Source organism: Bos javanicus, chromosome 7 (genome assembly GCF_032452875.1).
Source record: "Bos javanicus breed banteng chromosome 7, ARS-OSU_banteng_1.0, whole genome shotgun sequence".
Lineage (NCBI taxonomy): Eukaryota > Metazoa > Chordata > Mammalia > Artiodactyla > Bovidae > Bos > Bos javanicus.
The window spans coordinates 81,722,504-81,735,644 of NC_083874.1; the positions used below are offsets into that span (position 1 = coordinate 81,722,504).

The 13,141-nt window shown below is 39.0% G+C and overlaps 1 protein-coding gene across 2 annotated transcripts in view; it reads left to right on the forward strand.

Moving 5' to 3' along the window:
• ATG10 (autophagy related 10) overlaps positions 1 to 13,141 on the forward strand; it is a 257,357-nt gene that overhangs the window by 196,746 nt on the left and 47,470 nt on the right. The gene's annotated exons all lie outside the window — the stretch shown is intronic.

The following is a 13,141-nucleotide window of genomic DNA, read 5'->3' on the forward strand; positions in this document are numbered from 1 at the left end:
CTACATATTGGAGCCATGTATCTGTCAATCAATACCAAGGTTACAGATGAATGAAATGTAGGTTTTTCTTGCAGTTGATGGGGCACATACATTTTAGACATTGAGGAAGCATAGTCAGGATTAAAGGGTCTGCTTTGCATCCTTTCCAAGCCCGAGCCATGTTTCTGCTGTGCAGAGGTGCCTGGAGGAGTACCTGCCAGCAGGGCTCAGGCTTTGCTTTGTAAAGCATTTGCACCAATGATGGAGAGAATCCATGGGAGCACTAAGTCCTGCTCCTTTAAGCCTGGAAGATAGGCTCTTGGATGGCAAGATTTTTGTGAGCTGGAATTATCAGTCATCCACCTCACCCAAATAACAAGACACAAGTGGAATATTTGATTGAATAAAATGGTATCGGAGCAGGCCTGCCAGGATGAAGTAACTATTAATACACCTCCCTCCAGACAATAAACAATAAAAGCGTTAGCATTTTGAATGCTTTCAAAATACTATCCATTTGAGTCCTGAAGAACATCTCCTAAAACTGACACATTTGGTTTTGGCACAGTCGTGCTTGAGCTGTTCCTTCTGGCAGTAATTGGCTGTGAGATCAATGTATTCTTTAAGTAGAACCAGGTCATCACCATATAAATGGGTGCTTGTCTTTCTGTTTGCTGTCACAGGAAATCAAGTACTCACTTCTAAAAGCTCTATGAAATTGAACATGAATTTAAAAGTGTGGGGGCATGATTGCAACTCTACTATATAATCTTTTAAGCTGAGAACTTATCTTGTCTACATATTTTTCAGTACAATAGGTAACACTTAGGGAACATTTCCCAAGTGCCAGGTACTCTTCTAAATACATTTATTATTTCACTTAATCTTCTGAACACCCATATTAGGTTGATTTTATTTTATACATTTTACAGAAAGGGAAATCAAGGGACAAGGACATCAGATAAGATGCTAAAGGTTAAACATCTGTTAAGTGACAGGACCAGAAATTGAACTCACTTTCATGAACTTATGACTTTGAGAGCTCTATCATTAGCCACTATGCTTTAGCCCTCCTGTAAAGTTTATCTTAGTCTCAAGATGTTATCATATAGATTTAATCCATTTTTGCATTGTGGACCTCTTTGAGAATCTGTTGAAAAATCTGGGACCTTTCCCTAGACACACAAAATTTTGCAACCATGTTAAAGAAGAACAATCTTTAGAATTTGTAGTGACTGTTTAGTTCAGTAGCTCAGTCATGTCTGACTTTTTGCAAGTCCATGGACTGCAGTATATCAGGCTTCCCTATCCACACCCATTCCTAGAGCTTGCTCAAACTCATATCCATCAAGTCAGTGGTACCATCCAACCATCTCATCCTCTGTCATCCCCTTCTCCTACTGCCTTCAGTCTTTCCCAGAATCAGGGTCTTTTCCAGTGAGTCAGTTCTTTGCATCAGGTGGCCAAAGTATTGGAGTTTCAGCTTCAGCATCAGTCCTTCCAATGAATATTCAGGACTGATTTCCTTTAGGATGGACTGGTTTGATCTCCTTGCAGTCCACGGGACTCTCAATAGTCTTCTCCAACACCAACAGTTCAAAAGCATCAATTTTTCGGCACTCAGCTTTCTTTAGAGTCCAACTCTCACATCCATACATGACTACTGGAAAAACTATAGCTTTGACCAGATGGACCTTTGTTGGCAAAGTAATGTCTCTGCTTTTTAATATGCTGTCTAGGTTGGTCATAACTTTTCTTCCAAGGAAAATTGCCTTTTAATATCATGGCTGCAGTCACCATCTGCAGTGATTTTGGAGCCCCCCAAAATAAAGTCTGTCACTGTTTCCATTGTTTCCCCATCTATTTGCCATGAATTGATGGGACTGGATCCCATGATCTTAGTTTTCTGAATGTTGAGTTTGTAGGATTATAACTCAACATCCATTCCACCCTCCTTCTCTTGTTCCCTTCATGTACTGCAGACATTGGAGAATTAAAACATAATTCTCCATCTCCCTCTTGGAGAGAGGTCTGAATTTGATTAGGTTCATCATATTGGTTGCATTTGTACAGGGATTTGGGAGGTAGAAGTGTTGGAGGCTGTACTGTGTTGGAAGCACTGTGGGTCTTGAGGGTTGTCTGTGTGACTGTAGTGTCCAATCACTAGCTTTGAATGTGTCAAGAGGCAGTGGATGTGGCAACTGTTTTGCTGCTGTGAATTGTAGCTGTTGTGGCATTACGAGGAGCTGGCATAGAAGCAAGTTCTAATCATGGGAGTTGGAGGTATGATTCTAAAATGGCAGATTCCTAATCTGAAAAGAGGCATTATATCATTTGGTCTCTAGTTCTCCAGGATGGCTTTGGGAATTGTTTCTAGAAAGTCATCTAGAATTTGTTGATTGATCTCTCCTAATGAGGGCTTCAGTCTGACAAAGGAGGCCCTGTTTTTTGCAACTAATCTTGATGGATACAATATTATATAGCTGGACCTAAAAATAGCTTTTTCAACAGGGTGGGAGTTTGGTTCTGAAGACAGAATCATTTGGGTTCTTACTCAAGTTCTACTTATATGACCAGAGGTAAATTATTTGATGTTTCACCTTTCTCTTTCACAAAATGGGAAATTATTTCTATATGGGGACTACTATAAGGAGGACCCCATTGGGTTGTTATGAGAATTATGTGGGTTAATGCCTGTGATGTGCCTAGCATGATGTTTGACACATAGTTGGTGCTAAGAATATGCACTCATATTAATCCATAAATACTGTGAAAAGGAAAAGCAGTGGGCATAATTTGTGTTTTGGATAAAATACAGCACTGCAATGGTCAATAGAATGATTGCTGAGCTTCAGGTTTCCTGCCACAGGCTCAAACTGACTGTTTATTGAAGAAGAAGCTGGTATAGAGTACTTAGGGGTCATATTCGCTTAGTTAACTAGTTTTGTAGTTGTCATTCAAATAGCATTCAAAAATCCTGGTAGTGAATTGCCTTCCTCAGGAGAGACCTTCAGCTTTAGATGGCTATTTCAACATGCTGTTTTTTTACATGATGGGGTTGGCAGAGCACAGGCGGGATGTCCCAAGGCTATAAAGAGCAGAAGTAGCCCATCTGGGCCTGTGAGAATCCATCTGCAGTGCTTCTCCCAAGCCATGCCATGAGCATCTCCCGAAGCCATGCCACGAGCATTGCACGGTACAATCTGTAGTTGTTATTGCGCTTGTGGCTAAACCTACAGCTTCCCACTGAGATACAGAAATGTCTTAGCATGTCTTACAATACATCTAGAGTTGAGTTTTTAAAGACTTTTTTACAGTAATGCTGGGAATAAATGTTTTTAAAATTTGTTACATATAAGAAAGTGAAGTGGATATTAAGGCTTCTTTTCTAGTAGCATTAAAGGGTAAGGAAACACAATTCAGGTATGATTTGTTCAATTATAGTGAATAGCCAACAAGGCTAACTAAATTTTAAAAATAAAAGAAATGTTCTTCAGTTTATGGGCAAAATATCTCCAGAAATTTAGCACTGTTTGTGCAGTAAAGTCTGGTTCATTAAATCGCTACAATATCCCCAGCATTGTACCGGTAATTGTGATAGAGCCAGAGGTAGTACAGGGTATTGTACTTGACTAGAAAAGCTTGTATTATATACTGAAGAGAAAATGGTAATATACATGGATGCTGTGAGGTAAACCACTTGCTGGTTAAAGAGGTTAAACTGAATACATGTCTAAGTAGCTTCCTCTAATCAATAAGCTCCTTTCTGCCAGACTTTTGCCCCATCCCACACCCACTCCACCCCTCTAACCTTATTCAAATAGACTTTAACAGCCAAGAATGCAGTGGCCTGTCCCTTATACACTCACATGGCAATACAGGCAAGTTTTTCAAACTTAGACTTGTTAATATACAGCCAGTGGGGAACTCCACATAAGGACAGCCAGACAATCAATGTTTTAGACCTCAGAGGGTTGCTTATATAACCTGTTTAAAGGTTTCTAAAGCCTTCCCCTTCCACCGTGACTTGAAGGCGGTCATTGCAAACAGCTGTTAAAGGAGAACATATGTGTAAGAGTCCTGTAAAATCCATCTCCTATGTAGAAATAATCAGCAAATTGCAATTATTTTCCATATTTTATTTGAATTTCTTCTCAGGCATGTTTGACATCAATGTCACCACCAGAAAAGGCTAAGTGATCAATAGTGCTGGTCTCTTGAATATGTGAATGATGTTTCCCCTTGGACTTTGATTTAGGAAATTTAAGTTATTACTGTGACACAAGTTTGGCTGTTGTTTTCCCCATTGATCAAAATGGCCACCCCTGGAGGTGTGGACCACATGGAGACAGTCTTCTCAAACAGGTCTTTCTTCTACTGATGAAGCTTTAATCAAATCATTATCATTTTGTATAGTCTAATCTCCTAAAAGTATGGTGTCAGCTAGTTTGGGTTTTCACAGTGTTCAGGAAGCCCCACGTGTGCATTGGGGTATCTTGAGGCTATTCTGTGTGTATTAGGATGTATATGAGGGTGTGAGGGGGATGAGGGGGTATTTGGGAGAATCCAAATAAGGTGAATAGGTCTTTGGAGCTCTGCACGTTACTTTAGTCAAAGCACCTCCACTTGCTTCTGTTTTGGTTTTTTTTTTTTTTTTTTCTGATTTCTTGTAAGGTTTTATTTGCAAAAAGTGTTCTGCTGCTTTAAAATGTTTGAAAACGTCTGAGCTAGAGGACATATTTCCAAGATATAATTCAAAAGACTGTCAAGTTAAAGCTATATAACTAACAGTGCTTTGTTCCCTGACAAGGGGAATTTTAGACATGTCAGGTCTATCTTTTGAGAGAGTTGAATCAGGAATATATAAGTCCATATTGTTTCCAGCAGGTTGCTCAGAAAAAGATCCTTTTGGTCTTAACTGAGATCAGTGTGGCCAGGCTTACCTTTGCATCTGCTAAAGTTATTTTGTGAAGCGGCTGAATAAAAATAGTTCTTAGAGCCCACAGCCTTGGATATGACAGTTCATCCTGTCAAACTGAGGCAACTTCTAACAACTCACCATATGGTCCAGAAGGAAGGTGATCAGGATATTTGAATTGAGCTCTCCATCTTGGCACTTCCTAGGAGACAGACTTTTGGCCCTCTGGGTATTTTATGGAGATCCTTTATAATCAGAAAATGTAGCCAGTTAACTTTGGAAACTAAGGATCTTAAGTTTCTATAGCTGCCAATAGTGTCTCCCCGGCTAACTCAACCTGTATACACACCAAAATGGTTCAGGGCAAACATCCGGGACACCGCTTCTCCCTTGCTTGCATGCAGTCTGCTTTTTCCCTTCTCTCATTCATGCCTGGCCAAACTCTTCAGCCAGAATCAGAGGTTTTCCAAACCAGTCTGAGGACAGCAATGACTTTGCAGGTGAGGGTTTGGAGATCTTGGGTGCCCTTATTTCATGTTTATCCATCTATATCTAGTGAGAACACTTTGTGTGATTTGTGTGCCCATACTAAGTTCTTGGGGCTTCCCAGGTGGTTTAGTAGTAAAGAATCCACCTGCCAGCGCAGGAGACACAAGAGACACGGGTTTGATCCCTAAGTCAGGAAGATCCCCTGGAGAAGGAAATGGCAACCCGCCCCAGTATTCCTGCCTGGAAAATCCCATGGACAGAGGAGCCTGGCAGGCTATCGTCCATGGAGTTGCAAAGAGGCAGACATCACTGAGCAGTTGAGCACATGCACACACACCAGATTCACATTTAGGGGTTCGGGGGACCGACCTCAGCTAAATCAAGTGCCCCGAGCACTCTTGCCAAGGGCAGGAAGTAAAATTCATTTCCTATTGAATGAATGTTCTCTCTAGGTCCTGGTTACTGCACAGTATTACATGCCTTGTCCATGAGAAGGAGAAACCCTTACATATTTTGGAGTGAAAATATGAGGAAAATTGGGAGACAGGGAGAGCCTGGGCCTGAGGAAGGTTGATTAAGGGGATTCAGCTGGAAATGAAGTGTATTTCCCTTGGGATTTTCATTTAATTCACCTGCCCAATTCTAGCTGCAATTTGTAGACACTCTAAGTAATAGCAGATCAATAGAACTGAGCAAAAAGAAACCAGATTTGCATTTAATAACCAATGTAGAAGCTAGGATAAAGATGCATTTTTTTCTACATGTTTTCTGTAGTTTTGACATCAACTTTGAAGTCACTCCCAAGAGCAAAGATTTCACAAGCTAAATTCCTGGTCTAAGAGGTTATTCCTCTCTCAGATTTCAACATTCTAAGGACAGGTAGCTATTGTATTTTAATTGAAAAAATTCCCAGAGGGAAACAGTACTAGAATAGTTTCTTGGGATTTGGGGACCTGCTTGAAACTTTAATTGCTGTTTTGTTTGACTTTTCACATTGACTTTTCTGAAGACCAAACACCGTAATTCCATCAGTGGAAGTATTACTTAATGGTTCTTATGATCACTGATTTTTAACATCCTGTAAGGAATATGATATACCCTAAATGTTTTCAGGTACATGGGCACATTCTGCTCACACTATGTTATGTAATTAGTTTTCCCCTAGTTTTTCCTGCACATGTTTCAGTTCAAAGCAGGCAGGTTCCTCTGATCATTCATCTTAGCTGCAGAGATTCTTCAATTCTAAATGTTAGTATTTATTTCTTCTTATAGAGAAGTCTGGTAGAAATTTTCAAGTTTTAGGTGGAATTAATAGATGACTTCTATTATTATGAAAGAAAACAAAGTAAGAAATCTCCAAGTGAAACAAAAATAGTTTCACTGATATTAAATAAACATTTTTTTCCTGAATATTTACTGACTTTTCTCAAACAATGAAAACTGCATGGGAGAATTTGTGCAAGAATGTCTCAGACTTTTCTGTTTTAATTAATAAATTTCCTACCTCTTGATAAGTAGAATGTAAGTTATTAAGAAACAACTTAAAGGTTGAATCTGCCCCTTACAAGTTATATGCCTTGAGTCAAGTTACAAAAAAATCACTTTGCCTAGTGTAATATAGCAACACCAACTTTCTTTTGGGTAGTGTTTATCTGATAAACTTTTCTCTGCCCTTCATTCATCTTTCTCTGTTGTTCTTGACATATAGAACATTTAAAAAATTATGTACATATGGAAACTTGCTGTATGATGTAAGGAGCTCACTGAAAGATGAATTCCCCAGGTCAGTAGGTGCCCAATATACTACTGGAGATCAGTGGAGAAATAACTCCAGAAAGAATGAAGAGATGGAGCCAAAGCAAAACCAACACCCAGTTGTGGACTGGTGATGGAAGTAAAGTCTGATGCTGTAAAGAGCAATATTGCATAGAAACCTGGAATGTTAGGTCCATGAATCAAGGCAAATTGGAAGTAGTCAAACAGGAGATGGCAAGAGTGAATGTAGACATTATTTGAATCAGTAAACTAAAATGGACTGGAATGGGTGAATTTAACTCAGATGACCATTATATCTACCTCTGTGGACAAGAATCCTTAGAAGAAATCCTTAGAAGAAATGGAGTAGCCATCATAGTCAACAAAAGAGTCTGAAATGCAGTACTTGAATGCAATCTGAAAAATGACAGAATGATCTCTGTTTGTTTCCAAGCCAAATCACTCAATATCACAGTAATGCAAGTCTATGCCCCGACCAGTAATGCTGAAGAAGCTGAAGTTGAACACTTTCTATGAAGACCTACAAGACCTTCTAGAACAAACACCCAAAAAAGGTGTCCTTTTCATTATATGGGACTGGAATGCAAAAGTAGGAAGTCAGAGATACCTGGAGTTACAGGCAAATTTGGCCTTGGAGTACAAAACAAAACAGGTCAAAGGCCAACAGAGTTTTGCCAAGAGAATGCACCGGTCATAGCAAACACCCTCTTCCAACAACACAAGAGAAGACTCTACACCTGGACATCACCAGATGGTCAATACCAAAATCAGATTGATTATATTCTTTGCAGCCAAAGATTGAAGCTCTATACAGTCAGCAAAAATAAGACTGGGAGCTGACTGCGGCTCAGATCATGAACTCCTTACTGCCAAATTCAGACTTAAATTGAAGAAAGTAGGGAAAATGACGAGACCATTCAGGTATGACCTAAATTAAATCCCTTAGATTATACAGTGGAAGTGACAAATAGATACAAAGGATTAGATCTGATAGAGTGCCTGAAGAACTATGGACAGAGGTTTGTGACATTGTACAGGAGGCAGGGATCAAGACCATCCCCAAGAAAAGGAAATGTAAAAAGGCAAAATGGTTGCCTGATGAGTCCTTACAAATAGCTGAGAAAAGAAGAGAAGCTAAAGGTGAAGGAGAAAAGGAACAATATACCAATTTGAATGCAGAGTTCCAAAGAATAGCAAGGAGAGATAAGAAAGCCTTCCTCAGTGATCAATGCAAAGAAATAGAGGAAAACAATGGAATGGGAAAGACTAGAGATCTCTTCAAGAAAATTAGAGATACCAAGGAAACATTTCATGCAAAGATGGGCACAATAAAGGACAGAAATATCTTCTAACAGAAGCAGAAGATATTAAGAAGAGGTGGCAAGAATACACAGAAGAACTGTACAAAAAAGATCTTCATGATTCAGATAACCATGATGGTGTGATCACTCATCTAAAGCCAACATCCTGGAATGTGAAGTCAAGTGGGCCTTAGGAAGCATTACTATAAACAAAGCTAGTGGAGGTGATGGAATTCCAGTTGAGCTATTTCAAATCCTGAAAGGTGATGCTGTGAATGAAAGTGCTGCACTCAAAATGCCAGCAAATTTGGAAAACTCAGCAGCGGCCACAGGACTCAAAAAGGTCAGTTTTCATTCCAATCCCAAAGAAAGGCAATGCCAAAGAATGCTCAAACTACCACGCAATTGCACTCATCTCACACGCTAACAAAGTAATGCTCAAAATTCTCCAAGCCAGGCTTCAACAGTACGTGAACCGTGAATTTCCAGATGTTCAAGCTGGATTTAGAAAAGGCAGAGGAACCAGAGATCAAATTGCCAACATCCGCTGGATCATCAAAAAAGCAAGAGAGTTCCAGAAAAATGACTACTTTTGCTTTATTGACTATGCCAAAGCCTTTGACTGTGTGGATCACAACAAACTGTGGAAAATTCTGAAAGAGATGGGAATATCAGACCACCTAACCTGCCTCTTGAAAAATCTGTATGCAGGTCAGGAAGCAACAGTTAGAACTGGACATGGAACAACAGACTGGTTCCAGATTGGGAAAGGAGTACGTCAAGGCTGTATATTGTTACCTTGCTTATTTAACTTCTATGCAAACTGCATCATGTGAAATGCCAGGCTGGATGAAGCACAAGCTGGAATCAAGATTACCGAGAGAAATATCAATAACCTCAGATATGCAGCTGACACCACCCTTATGGCAGAAAGTGAAGAGGAACTAAAGAGCCTCTTGATGAAAGTGAAAGAGGAGAGTGAAAGCAGAGGCTTAAAACTCAACATTCAGAAAACTAAGATCATGGCATCTGGTCCCATCATGTGATGGCAAATAGATGGGGAAACAATGGAAACAGTGACAGACTTTATTTTTTTGGTTTCCAAAATCACTGCAGATGGTGACTGCAGCCATGAAATTAAAAGAATCTTGCTCCTTGGAAGGAAACCTATGATAAACCTAGACAGCATATTAAAAAGCAGAGACATTACTTTGCCAAGTAAGGTCCGTCTAGTCAAAGCTATGGTTTTTCCAGTAATTATGTATGAATGTGAGAGTTAAACTATATAGAAAGCTGAGCACTGAAGAATTGATGCTTTTGAACTGTGGTGTTGGAGAAGGCTCTTGAGAGTCTCTTGGACTTCAAGGAGATCAAACCAGCCTGTCTTTAAGGAAATCAGTCTTGAATATTTATTGGAAGGACTGATGTTGAAGCTGAAACTCCAGTACTTTGGCCACCTGATGCGAAGAGCTGACTCATTTGAAAAGACCCTGATTCTGGGAAAGATTGAAGGCAGGAGGAGAATAGGAAGATAGGGGATGAGATGGTTGGATGGCCTCACCAACACAATAGACATGAGTTTGAGCAAGCTCCGGGAGTTGGCTATGGACAGGAAAGCCTGGTGTGCTGCAGTTTATGGGGTCGCAAAGTTGGACACAACTGAGCAGCTAAACTGAATTCAACATTTCAAAAATTATGTACAGTAAAATTCACTTTTTTTTTGCTGTACAGTTCTGTGGAACTTGAGAAATATATGGAGATGTATAACTCACTACAATCAAGATGCAGAGCAGCTCTTTTACCACTGCCCCAGATTCCCCGGTGCAGCCACTTGTACTCAATCCTTTCTCCTGCCCCAGCCCTTGTTTTTGGTGCCTGTGTTTTCCTCTTCTGGATATTGTACATGGATTTTACGATATACAGTATTTGGAGTGTGAAGTCTGGCTTCCTTCACTTACCACAATGCATTTGAATTCATCCATGTTGCTATATATCTATAGTTTACTTTTTATTGCTGAGTACCATTCCATTGTTTAAATGCACAACATTTTCTTTATTTCTTTTCCACTTGAAGGATCTTTGAATTGTTTCCACTTTTTATTGATTAGAAATAATACCCTGTTACAAAATTCTTTAGCATGGAGATAGTATAAAATTCATTGACATGTTTTTTGGGTTGATATAAGTTTTATTTCTCTTGGGTAAATACTTAGAAAAACACCAGACTGTTTTCCAAAAATGTTTGAGCCGCTTTGCGTTTCAGCAGTTTCTGAGAGTTCCAGTTGTTCCGCATCCTCACAAGCACTTGCACTGTCAGTTTGTAAATTTATTTCATCATACATATTAGTGTATCATTGTGTCCCAGTGTGGTTTTATTTTGCATTTACTTAATTACCAACTATGTTCATATCTTTTAATGTGCTTCTTTGGACTTACAATATTTTCTTTGGTTAAATGTCTTTTCAAATCTTTTGTGCCCCCCCTTTTTTTTTGGTTGGATGCTTTATATTCTTTTTGTTGGGTTTTTAAGGGTTCTTTATATATTCTAGATACAAATCCTTTACTGGGTATGTGATATACAGTATATGCTCCCAGTGTATAACTTCTCTTTTTATTCTTTTAACAGTGTTTTTCACAGAGCAAAAGTTTTAAAATTATACGAAATCCAATTTATCGAAAAACATTTTTAATATACTATACTTTTAGTATTATCAAATAACTCTGCCAAAGCCAAGGTCACAAAGACTTTTTATAGACATTTTATACTTATGTCTGTGATCCATTTTGAGTTAATTTTTATGTAAGGTGTAAGGTGTGAGGTATGAGTTCAGGTTGATTTTATATTTTACATGTGGATGTCCATTTGGTCCAGCACAGTTGGTTGAAAAGACTAATCTTTCTTGATGGAGTTGCCTCATACCTTTTTTCAAAAGTTAAATTGACCATATATGAGTGGATCTATTTTTAGACTCTCTTTTTTGTTACATATATCTATTTTCTCTTCTTTCACTAATACCACACTGTTGTGCTTATTATAGCTTTATATTAAGTCTTGAAGCTTTATATTAAGTCAAAGTCTCTCAGCCTTGCTGTTTTTTGACAAAATTGTGTCAGCTATTCCTCTGCCTCACAGTCTTTCCTAGGCCGGTTTAGATCTGTCCTGGATGTGCACCCAGTGAGCCTGGGGTTTCTATTTGTGTACAGAATGAGGGGCCCCATTTCTCCAGCTCTCTACAGTTTCTCCCACATGCTCTGGACCTCAAAGACTTCTTTTCCTGGTCTTCTGGCTAGAAAGAGAGGGTTTCTCTTGGAATTTTAACTTCTTGCTCTGCATGTAGTTTCATATTACTAGGACTACCTTTCGGACAAAACAGCAGAAGAAAAGAGAGAAGAAGGGGGAAAAAATAATCCAGATAGTCCCCCATATCTTCAGACCACAGTGTCTCTTTCCCAGTTCCTCTGGCCAGAAACATGGGTGTTTTTTTTTGTTGTTGTTGTTGTTGTTTGTTTGTTTCAAAGTTTTAGGCTGTCCATGACTGTGGACACTGCAGGTCCATGACTGGGGCCATCCATCCTTGGGGCAGGACTGTGAGAGAAGAAAGAGGGTAAGAAAAAACGTCACATAGATCTTCCCCGCCCTCTTCAACTCACAGGGACCCCTTTTCTTAGCTGTCTGGCTAGTGTTTTTGTGGCCTGCAGTCTTTGCACAACACCACACTGGGCCACCCCTGGGTCAAAGCCAGGAGATATGAGAGGAAAAGCCAGGGAGCTTACTCCCCTAGAAGTTCTTCTTCAAGTTTTGGCTTCTGTCTCCAACCTGCTACTACTGTTAACTTTTCAGAGTCCTAGAGTAGTTGCTTTTAAAAATTTTGTTTTTTTGGCTTTAGTCAAATGGAGAGATTGGCTGTAGTGGGCTTACTCCATCTTGGCTGGCACCAGAAGTATAGAGTCCTTATGTTTAAGTGCTATTTTTATATTTTTCTCATACTGCTGTACTTTAAAAATCCAGTCTATAATTTTTGTCTTTAAACCAGCAAGTTTAATCTGTTTACTTTTATTGTGATGACTGATATGGTTCATTTTTTTCCTACAGCTTATTTGTGCTTCTGTTTGTCTTTCTTTTTGTTTTCCTCCTATAGTATCCTTCTTATTTTAAAGAGTAATGTAACTTTTAGAAGATTCCTAATTTTAAACTCTAAAATGGAGATAAAGGGCTCTAACTAGAGTGTTAGAGATTAATAAGATAAAATATTTAACATATCTAACACAGGCCCAGGTACAGTAAACATAATTTAATAATATTAACCTGTTATGTGTTCAGTAACAGAGCAAATATAAATTACTGCTCTCCATGGAACTCTACTCAATGTTATGTGGCAGCCTGGCTGAGAGGGGAGTTAGGGGAGAATGGATACATATATATGTGTATGTATATGTATCCCTTCTCTGTTTACCTGAAACTGTCACAACATTGTTAATTGGCTATTCCCCAATACAAAATTAAAGCTTAAAAAAAAAAATCCTGCTCTTATGAGCTTACATCTAGTAGGGGAGACACCAAAAAACAAAATAAATAGTAAACTACATAGTCTGATAGAAAATGAAATTGCTATGGAAAAAAATAAAGCAGGGAAGGGGTTAGGGCGAACGTGTGGGGGTAGAGTTGGCAGCTAGGAAC